We start from the raw sequence: 11,925 nt of genomic DNA on the forward strand, positions 1-11,925 counted from the left end.
TAAAATCTGAAGGCAGAAAGGTGGACTGAATCTAAGAGACAGTCTTTCTATGAGGTAGATTTGAGTTTTACTGACCTAAAGTATGTTTTTTAAAAATGCTGTGATTAACACAAATATTAAAAAGCTACAGTTTCGTTTTCAGGGTTTTATACTTTTTTATTCTGACTTATTTTTTTCACTTCAGTCATGCAAAAAGGAAACGACTTATATAGTAACCCAGTCCATAAGTCACTGGCCCAACATAAGCCTAGTTTGAGCCAAGAATGTTGAAAAGTGGTTTGATTTTGACAGGATTTTTTCTCACTGTGCTTGAAATCTGAAGGCAGACAGAAGGATAAAATCTCTACCAGACGTCTTTTACAGTGTAACTTAGTCACCACTTCGAGGGAACTGAGACTTGGCAGAAACCCAGAGGTTTTGGAGAAGGACGACCCCTCAGCGGCTTCAGTCCAATCATGTGACATAAAAGAGGCGTCATTATATTTACAGGATGATCACAGCTCTGACTCAGAATTGGCATAACTCACTGCCAAGGGGGCTGATGAGGAAGACCCGGACCTTTGTTCTTGTGCCATAGCTAGATGTATCATTACTCACTGACTGGGAATTAGAAGCAGACTTAATAACAAGATGACATCTGTGAAAAAGTCCCTCCAGGAGAGTCGGAAAATCAAACAGCAGATACGTACAGTCAAGTATTCCTCCAAAAATAATTCACTTTTACAGATGCTGAAGAGACAGACGTGCGTGTTTCTGCACTTCCCTCTTGTGCAGAGTATGCGTTACTGCAATCTATTTTTCTGGCCTTTCTGTGTTGGGCAAGCACAATCTGGTTTTAATCATAAAACCCCCTGGACACGTGCCAGAGTGGAGTGAGGCAAACTCCTGGTATATTTGTGACGTCCTCATAAACATCAGCACTGCTGCACAGTGAAGCTTTTCTCCACATTTAGCTGCAGGGAGAGACGCGCTACCAACGCTGCAGCTTCAGGTCGAGACTGGTAGCCGGAGAGAGAGTTCATATACCTGAGCTTTAGGTTTTTGGTCAAAGAGGACTTTGATTTACTGTAAGTAGAGTGTAGCTGTTCTGTTGAACGCAATACTTTGTTTTCACTTTCAGAGTCCTTCAAAACATCACTGCTGTTGACATTTTAAAGGCCTGAATCATTAGAATTAGTCACCCAGAGCAGGTACTGTGTTAAATAGCTACCACAACAGATTCTCTGCTGAGCTGCCTGACTGCACAGAAACATTTTGATAATTTATCTAAGAGACGGCCCTTACATGCATAATGAGCACCCTAACCCAAATGAATGTAACTCTATTACGATGCAGTTTCTTAGGCATGGCGTACTCCATATGGTTGTATAAAGCTGAAACATCAGCTCATAACCTTGCAAAGCCAATGGACGGAACGGATTCAATATAAGTCATCAGGTGGATCAGTCTTACAAAGCTTCAAGCAGATACACTTGTTTCTGGGCAGAGGTGGTCAATCAGCATCATTTTAGGAGAACAAGGCAGCAGCTATGGGCGTGTTTTTGTTACTGCAACTACAGGCCTTTAACTTTGGCGGCTGGTGTGGATGCAGCTGCACTAACAGTTTTATCAAAAGAGCAAAGAACGAGGCAGGCGGGATATTTGTTTTTGCTGATGTCCAAAATGCTGACATATGCTGATATTATTACCAGTTTATACAAGGTCTGCCTTCTAGTAACTTTGCTTTTCTTAATACTTAAATGATCTATTTTGCCAAATTATCAACTTAACAATCTAATTAACTAAGTGTTGTTGAGTCTTGTTTCTTAAGTTAAAATAATCTCAAAGCAATGCTAAATCTGTTGTCTAAACCCTCTGAGCCATACGCTATTTTAATCATTCTGTCTCACCTGGACTTTTGTCTTTAAAAGTGTATAAAACATCAACCCTGTGGTGCACAGTCAAGCTCTAAACTTTTTTTTTTTTCAGGACAACCTGGGCTTTAAGAATATTTATGCTGCAGTAATGTCACCTGGATTTTAAAAATTTATGGGACTATCAAGATTAAAAGAAAAAAATAAACAGAAATGAAAACTAAATGTTTTAAGATGTATTACAGTAAACAATAATGACCTTATTTTGCACAAACTTGTTCTCTCATCTCTTCGGGACCAAAAAATGAAAAAAATAGTCATTCTGTGACATAAAGTCTATAAATATTCACATATTTACAAAGAAAGTCCTTGCCCTGTTTGCAATGGGCTTTTTTTGAGTCATTATTCAAAGCAGTTCCTGTCTGCCATGATTCTAAGGGCCACGTCATGGCCTCTCTGTGTCTTTCTCTCCAATATGAGTCATTCAGGCTGTCTTCTCCAGTTTCAGAGTGTTTACACATGCACTGTTATGCAAAGCATGACGTGATGACAGAACACCCTGCCATTGGTTGTCACAGCCCATCACAATGCATTGTGGGAAATCGATATTGTGGCTAAGGTTAAAGCCAGTGGCAGGAATGATCGAAATTGGATTAGAAAATGAACAAAAAGATGTTCAGTATCAGTATCAGAGTTACTGGTCTGGATTTAATCTTTAAAGACACAAGGCTTGCTAGAAAACCTTCTGTTATGTAGGCATGGATAACGGCATGGATGTACAGTACTGTGCCAAACTTTTAGGCATGTTTTGGCCAAAAGTTAGGCTGTATTGGCAAGAAAGCCCACCTGTGGGCAACATTAGGCAGGAACGAGGATTGATTATCCCGGTCATGCCCTGGATTTCCTTGCATATTGCAAGGGGTATGTTAAATAAAAAACAAAGTCCACACCTTTAGGGTGGAATAAGGGGTTGATGTGGCGAGTAGGGATGGGTACCGAAATTGGAACTTTTATAGGCACTGACCGAATTCCATCGGTACTCCCGAGTACCGATTCACGTAAAATCAAATGGTACCATGTTTCAGAACCTAAAGGCACCCTTTTGACTGCAAGAGAGTGGAAGAGTAGTCAGTTTTCCATGCTGGACGCAAACGTAGCATTGCACGCATGAGAGTGATGACGTCGGTAGCAGCTTACTGAATCAACAAAACAAGCATGGCGGATAGGAAGCGGTCGAAGGTAGTTTTTTTTGGTTCTACTTTTCAAAATACGATGGGGATTACGCTGCAATGTTTGTTACATGAAGTTCGAGGTTTACCACGGCAAAACTTCTAATCTCAGGAAGCAGTGTGATGATTGATGCTGTTTCCTGCTCGTTTGCCCTCCTCCCTCTCTATCCCTCTCTTGTACCGAATCCTCACTTTAAACACAGTGATTTGCCCGTTTATTGTGTGGATATCAACCACGGAAATATACTAGATTTGCTCAGCCACCTAACAGACACTGGATTAAGGCACTGTACAGACTGCCTAGTGTGAGTGCGTCCTAAAGGTTGCTCTCCATCTCTCCAACTTGGCACAGCTGGTGCCGTATGAAGCGCTCTGTCAGGATGGATAGATCCAGAGGGATTTTGAAGGAGTGACAGAGCCACAGGCTCATCCTCACTGCTAATTTTCATTGCAGAATGAAACAATTTTCCACTTTCTATTAATTTTTTTGCAATTTAAGGCTCGGTTATGCTTCTGTGTGGACAGGCGCATGATTAATTGATGAGTGACTGTGATGAATCCTTAGTGCCCTACATGGCTAAAACTTGGCTGTACATCCCAGTCCATCTCTTTGAATTTTTTTGTAAGTGACTTTCAAAACAGTGATTTCTTTAAAAATGCACCCCCCTTACTGCCATTTTGTACAGCTAATGAAACAGCTTTAGATGTTTGCAGAAATGTTCATATCTGTCGTATTGATAATGAAGTTCATATGCTATTACCTGATATTATACGTGTGTGTCCTCACAAAGATAAACACTGAAAGCTTTTCTTGGTGGAAAAGGTGTTTTTCTTCTTCTCTGGAAGTTTGATTTACCAGCTGGCTCCACTGATAGTGATGAATCCTGTACTGACATGACAACCTCTGCTAGTCAAGCTTGTACTTTGTTCCCCCAGAGCAGCGCTAGTCTACCACAGCATATGTTTTGTCTTTCTGATTTCCCCGTTATAAATGTGAAAGACATGTTCATCAAATCACACTCCCAATTTTTACTTGAAAGATTCTGCCCTTCACAAACATCATCTATGGGCTCTTTCCCAGTTGGATGAAAATATTTTCCATGCCACGAATTTGTGAAACAGACCACATACTTCATGAGTTTTGTCAGGACAGAACGTTGACAAATGTCAGTAAAGTTTTCTCTGTGGACTCCAGCAGACGGAGGATGAGATCATGTCTCTCTGTAACTCAGTTGTCTTTTATGCACCGCTCAGATTCAAACAGACATCCCTCACAGGCTTGCACAACAACAAACATAACCAGCAAGCTAAATCATTTCAAATGTTCCCTGTTAGCTGTGTGTCTTCAGATTTTTCCAGCTCATTTATATCTTTCATGCCATTTTGCTTTTAGATACTCTCTGACAGTTTGCTCAGGTGTAATCAGGAAAGAAAGCCCTGAAGATGGGGAATCAGCTCATGCCTCTGCTCTCATTGTGCTGATGTATGCAGTTGCACGACTGCAGCCGGTCAGGAGAAGCTGATTGAGCTGTGGCCAGCTATTGTTCCTCCCCTTTACACTGCTCGACAAACAAAGCACAGTCTCACTTCAGAAGCAGTCATATGACTCAAAAATTGGATCAGAGACATCTTTAAATCATGTAGTGTATGCCAGCCTTAGTGACACCTTTTGATTTTAGTGTATTTCCACAAGCTCCTTCTAATTTAATTCCTGGTTAATATGGCTGCCAAAGTAACAGAAAAAAGTTTGTCAAATGTGGACTTTAGCATCAGTACTGACAAAAGCAAAACAACCAAAGGCAACTGCAAAGGGGATATGGAATGCATCAAAAATACATGAAACGGATGCAAAAAAATATTTGAACAAGACTGTGTGGCTGCATAGCTATTTAATAAAACACCAGCGTATTTGATTTTCTCTTCTCACAAGTTTCCTATGACCCAAATAAAAATGTTTGGTCTGAATATCAAAGGGAAAACCTGAGACAAAAGGTGATAATTCAGAGGGGCATACTTTCTTTGATATTGGGTTTTTAGAGATACCTTTTTTAGACTTTCCATGGCTTTATTGAAAGGACAGGGCAGTGTCAAAAGCATGGATGAAATAGTGGAGAATGACATTCAGTAAAAGGCAAAGGGTGAGAGTTTGAACCTGTGGCTTCCAGTTCATGGTCTTCAGCCTCTTTACCCAGGATAATCAGGAGTCCTGCACAGGGGCTGTAAGGGAGAACTTTTGAAGCTGAATCCTCTTACATGAGCAGGATCAGCCAAACTCCGCAGCATTTCTTTGGATCAAGGCTCATTTGTTCTCTATGTTGCAAATGGATATGAATATCTATACTCTATGTTGATTTCATCCATATTTCTGCACGTTCTCTTGAGGATGTCGTTAGCTTTATAGCATAATTACCTAAGTCAATTTGGCCAAATTGTGATATCTGCCCAAGTCCAGTCTCCTAACGCTGCTGATTAATTGTGCCTTATTTTTCTGAAACCTTAAATATAACTCAGGTAATTATGGAGCAAATGTTGCAATACCACTGGTAATAGGGGGCAGTGTTGAGCAGTGTAGCCCACAGTTTGAGCCGTAGCAACAAAACACAACAAAGAAGAATAATTTAAAAAATCACACAACTTTACTGAAACTTTCTGAAGGAAGATTACTAAATATTGTGTTAGTTGTTTGAAACTACTGACATTTACCATAAAATCTGGAATATAAGTTGCGTATAAACTCCAGACTGTTTTTGGAATCTCCTAAAGCGAACAAAGATAACAATTCACCTCATTTGGTCCACATGTACTTTCTGTGCAACTTTGTTGTTCTGTTAGTACACTTTGTTTATATAATCTGGAGTCTGCTTATCTACAAGCTATAATACGGTAGTTGGACTCTCAGCATGCAGTGGTGAGACAGACTCACAGTCTGTCACCTGTTATCCCTTCTGAGGAGCACTCTGTCAAACCAGTGCAGCACATGCTTTATTTACTTAACAGTATACTTCCTGTTTTCCTTAAATGACATGATAAGGGGGTAAAGCAGTCAAAAAGTGGCACCCACCCCCGCTGCTGTGGTCAGTATTGTTATGTATTCCAGCATGTGAGCAGTGAAGCCAAAGCGGCCACTTGCGTACACAATGAATGAAGGTAAATTTTCAATCTGACTCAGACACAACTTTTGAGTCAAACAACTCACTTGGAAGTCACACTGACTTTAAATCTGATTGTGCGTTGACATGCAGCGTACAAGGGGACATGACGGCCGACCATGACCCGACTGTGGACTGACCAGCTGCTTCTGACTAGTTGCATGGATTTCTGACAAGTTCAATATTTTGGTCACATGACTGCAAACACGTAGGGCATAGCGATGAACAGAATCGCTAATGTTGGGGCATTTTTCCTTTGTAGACTGTCAGACATCTTAAGTCACCATGAAAACAGCAGGAATGAAAGTGGCGGTGCTGTTTGGGTACATGTGATAAAGAGAGAGAAAGAGAGGACATGACTAGATATGAGTTAAACCTCAGTATGAGACATCTTCAGAGGAAACACAGACTGCCCCGACTTTACTGAGCATTCAAGTCGTGTACGATGGTCGTGAGCAATTCAGTTGCACATTGTCAGCTGACTTTCCACCATGACTTTTGGAGAGTCGGGTTGAAATGGCCAGTTTACAGCTGGCTTTAGGTCTTGTGCAGTGTGACTTTAGCAGCTGTGTGCAGTAATGACGTGGTATGGGTATGTGTTGCAGCAGCTGTGCTTAAGCTCAAAGTAGCCTAGCTTGAACCTAAGTAAGTTCTTACTTACATTGTGCTAACATTTAAGGTGTTGCACCAGCTGAGATAGTTTCAACATAGGCTAAAGTTGTAACTTAAATCTTACACCTACCTCCTAGTAGGTGTAAAGTCCTCCGTAGATTATGGCTGTCATGGCTCTAGTTTTGAAAGGTGTGGTAACTTGGAGGATGAGGGTGGATTTCATCTGCTTTTTTGTGTCAGCCAGCGTAGTCCATGAACAATGATACTGTTGTTTTCCATTAGCGAAGATTTGCTGCCGACCATTGTTAAATTATTTCTTATTATTAGCGAATTCACCAACCAGTGTCAGTGTTGTTACCTTATGATCGCACTTATGCAAAAACACATTTGTCATCTATTTCATCCACACTGCACTGTTTGAGAAAAAATAGCAGTTTGCCTCAGTTATTTTAGCCTGTTTAGAGACAATTTAGAGATGTAACAAACACAGGGTTAAAAATACTTTTCACTGATTGGTTAAACTAAGTGAAAATGTCAGATCTGTGACAATATTTTAGTTAGTTTGGACGTAAAGATATACTAGTTAGGATGAACCTTACATCCCCAGGTGCAACTAAACAATGACACAGCCATTGCTGATGCAACTGGCTACTGGTATATTAGCCACAGCTAAGTTTGTAGTTAATCTACAGATTTTACAGTAGATGATGTTAGCTCACCAGGGCACAGATACAGATACAACAGAACAACAACGAAGGCGTTCTAAAGGTTCGTGTGAGACAGCGACCTCTATTGGAACGATTTCTTAACCTCCAACCCAATGTAACAGATGTGCTTTAGTATTTATGCAGTCACAGTTGTATCGTTTATATTGCATGGTTTTAATTTTGTACATACAGGAAGCATAAATGAGCCAAGCCTTATGGAGTAGAAATGCTTTGAATGTTCAGAAGACCAAAGAAATGTGATCAACTCAAGTTCAAGTCCATTTATCATTCTCTTGATGCTATTTTGTACCTCAAGCAAGGAAGACAGAAATCTTAGTTATAAATCTGCAGCACCAACCCTGTCACAAGACAGCACTGCTGGTTCCAAGAACAGCACACTTTGCAGAGGCATCCCAGGAATCTGAATATCATTTGCAACAAGTAGAGGCATCTCATTTATACAGAGCTATAGATGTTGAAGGATAACAATAAGGTTGAAGATTTGTGCTGTTTTCCTTTGATATGTTGAAATTTCAATCTCTCAGTGAAGCGATTTTGCCGTTTTATTAAATTTTTCTTCATCTTTTTATGTTTTTCTCTTGTTTCTCCTTTTTACTGCGGATTTGATTTGTTCTACTCTGTTATTTTCATTGGCTGAACACTTGAGCAGTTTTGGAAGAAGACCCTCATGCTCTTCCTTATTTATCAAGCCTTGATTAGAAGTATTTTTCCTCTAAAGATGCAGACTAGCACAGATAACGGCACTTTCAAGGTCTACTGCGAACATTTGTCTTCACAAATACTAAAGTTCTGGCGCAAACAGAAACAAAATGAGCAAGTGCAGTAACAAAACCTTCAACAGATCCTGCTTTATGTTACTCCTACTACATGAATCCCAAGGACACAGAAACACTGCTTCACTTTCACTACAGTACAGATTATATCCTTGTTTCCATGGCTTCATCAATAAATAACATGATAAGAAGAGCAGCCTTGAGAAGAGGCACACTTTGCACGTACAGTATTTGATTTCATAGCAGCAGCAGGCCAAGTCTGTTGAGATCCTGAGAACAGAATTTAATTTTTTTTGTCCTGATGTTTCCAGCAGGAGCTGATGCCACTGAGACGAGCTGTCAGCCGGCGGAAACGGAGCACGGCCTGAAGGTGGGGGTATTTCCAAAGGGAAAACTCCCCCAAGAGTCGACACATGACTGTATGTCACACACGCACAGGAGCATTGAGGAGTGGAAGACAAACCTCTCTGGAGAATATCTGCTATTTTTGCTGTTACTGGTGATGTAGCGTCAAAATAAAAATGTGAACTGCTGCTCAGCAACCACCAGTATAAACAAAAAGGTATCGTTCATGAAAGCATTATTTATTTGTACTATTTTATATTGCAGAGACTTCTATTTTCAGGCAGCTTACACCACATTGGATACTACCTAACCTCATGTATGCTATCTTAGGATTTACTGTATATATTCTGCATCATTGTAAAGATATTTTGCAAATAAAGAGTTTAGACTGCCTTTTTTTTTACATTTTTTACTGTATGAAAGAATATAAATCAGCACAGAGACTAACAAATCAAATATAATATTACATTAGCCAGACTTTCCAGCCTTTTCTCATACGAGTTAATGCAATGTCTCAAATATCCGACTCTGGAGATGTGGTTTTGGCTGCTGAAGGTCCCACACTTGAATACAAAATAAAAGAAAATACTGCAGTATTACATATCCCCTGATCCTAGAGAATGATTTATGCATTCACTTAGCCTGTTAGATGTTCCCCAAATGGTTGTGTAAGTTGTACAAAACACTTGTCGGGGCTGATCTAGAGATGACAGCTTGTGATCTTTTGTGGCCTTATTCTGTCAGGGCACTCGCTGTTTCGTCCCGGGCCAGTCGGGGCCAGCGTCAGCGTCTCTGTTTGTTTAAATCTTGTCTGAGACTTTCCCCACTGTGCTCTCACAACCTCCCGCTGCTGCTATCAGAGCACGCTGCTTCCGCTCCGACAACTAATATAATTCATCCGCCTCACAACACATCTTTCACTCCTTGTCTCTCTTCCTGTCTGTATCAGAGGAGGAGATTCAGTGACAGATGGAGGATGACACATGCAAGCTGTTAAATGTCCCGGCTACTTTGTCACTAACTGTCCGTGTCTGCAGCCCACAGCAGTTAAGAGTAATTGTGTGGTAATGACAAGTGAAAGGTGAGGCTGTAAAGAGTTGATATATGGTCAAAGGTTGGAAAGATGAACCAGGCGACAGACTATTTTTACTTAGCAAGGGTATCATTCTTTATACTGGCACCCTGAGTGTCATAGTTTGTCATGTTATGGTCATGAGGGCTGCAAGAATGATTTTGATCATCTAATAATCATCTCCAAATATGTAGGGCAATAATGGTACATTCCAGTCTCCGTTTTCTGAAGCTCACTATGACACAAAAATTCACAACAGAAGCCAATTCCATAATTATCAGGAGGCGGTTTTTGGATATTTGTAGTTTTGCGTAACTTAAAGGTCACATATTATGCAAAATACACTTTTTCAGGCTTTTCTAGCAAAAATATGTGCCCCTGACCTGTCCGCAATCCCCCCAAGAATCAGAAAAATCACCCCCCCCCACCCCCACCCCCACCCCCACCACCACCACTACCACCACCACCACCACTTTTCAGAAAATGTGTACTGAAACAAGCTGTTGTTAACACCACCCCACCTTTCAGTTGGCTCTCCCCGCTTGGAAGAAAGTTCCACCTTCCTCTCCTGATCCTGAGATCAGGAGAGCCACATCCCTTGACCACATCCACTTCCTGAGAGGGGCAGAGTCAGACAGCTCAGTAACATTTAAGGCCACAGACACAGAAAGAGCTCGTTCTGAGCAGGGCTGAAACAGAGGGGTTTTTAGACGCGCAAAAATCTAATACCAGAGTGGTTTTTCAGCAACAAACTTCACCGGCATGTTTAGGGGACCTCTGAGACCAATATAAATTTGTCTTTAAGGGGTAAAATATGTGCCCTTTAATGCAAATCTTTTAAAGAGAGGGACTCTAACTGCTGTTATTGTACCGATCTTTGAGGAATTTGCTACTAAAAAAGGTAATAGTGAAAATCCCAAGGAGCATCCATAGACCATAGCTATGTCCCATTTCAGGGACTGCATCCTTCATAGGGCACATTAGAAGACCTGATTCCATCCCACTGGAGCACTGAGGTGGTCCCATCCTTCATGACCCTGCATACCCCAAGCATTACGCTTTTAAATAGAAGAGTTGGTTTCAGATAAATTGAATTGCTACTACTGTTAAAAAAGGGGCTATGAAATTTCAAAATATTATTAGATAATAAGTTAGGTTATGTGACCAAAAGATACTACTCCTGAGTTGTGACATGGCTTATATGAAACTTGAGACCTTAGGAAACGTCAGAAATGGTATAAGCACATACTGATTTGATTTTGGGATTGATCTGGATCACCGTCTGGATCCAGGAATTTTTTAAAGGATTCCTTACTATTGGGAGATAGGGCTAATGGTGGAGGTCCGCACTCTCTGAGTACTTTTCTAATTCATCTTGAAACAAACCAATGAAGTCGGGGGTGCCTTAAGCCTCCTTGGAAACAGCTGCACAAGCCTACTAGTCAATTGACGGACCTTAGCCCTATATTATGCAAATGTATGCATTATTTCAAAGCTTAAAACCATTTAAATAAATCATTTATTGACAAAAGAAATCATGTCCTTCACAATTTCTTTTTTCAAGCCACATCAACTGCAGAAACCAAAACATTTTTTTGTAAAAAGAGCTTTTTAGAATGGGACCTAATGGGGATCTTTTGGTTTAGAAACTAGCCTCAAGTGGACACTTGAGGAACTGCAGTTTTTCCACCAACAGGATCAGACCACACAAATTTAGTCAGATTTAGGCCTGATTGATTTTACCTGTTTACCACCCATTGTCAATGGTAACCACGACGGTGACACAATCATGGATACATCTAGGATGCACCACAATTCAACCAGACTGACATGTAGGGCTGCTGGATTATGGCAAAAATCATTATCACGATTATTTTGATTGATATTGAGATCTTTATTAGGCACATTTACTCATTTATGTCTTTACATCTGCATTGGATGCATTTATAGAACTTAAACATGCTTATCACTTTGAAAAACAAGCAATAATTGAATCTAAGTGAGTGGGGGAAAAAACCCAGACATATAACAATAATGAATGAACAAATGATAAAACCTGTGGACAACATGGCATCTGGCACAATAAGCTTTAAGTCAATCTTGTTTTCATGATCATGGGACACCAAAATGTTATATTGATTTGAAATTAGATTAATTGCCCAGC

The 11,925-nt window shown here is 40.4% G+C and overlaps 1 protein-coding gene across 6 annotated transcripts in view; it reads left to right on the forward strand.

Moving 5' to 3' along the window:
* LOC121519672 overlaps positions 1 to 9,082 on the forward strand; it is a 67,213-nt gene extending 58,131 nt beyond the window's left edge. For 5 of the 6 annotated variants that reach the window (XM_041802478.1, XM_041802476.1, XM_041802477.1 and 2 more), the window contains one exon: positions 8,656 to 9,082. The gene's annotated coding sequence lies outside the window, so the exon portion shown is untranslated. The remainder of the gene's footprint in view (positions 1 to 8,655) is intronic. The other variant, XM_041802482.1, reaches the window with a different exon arrangement.
* The last annotated feature ends 2,843 nt before the right edge of the window (positions 9,083 to 11,925 follow it).

The sequence above is a fragment of the Cheilinus undulatus genome, linkage group 13, assembly GCF_018320785.1.
Source record: "Cheilinus undulatus linkage group 13, ASM1832078v1, whole genome shotgun sequence".
Taxonomy (NCBI): Eukaryota; Metazoa; Chordata; class Actinopteri; order Labriformes; family Labridae; genus Cheilinus; species Cheilinus undulatus.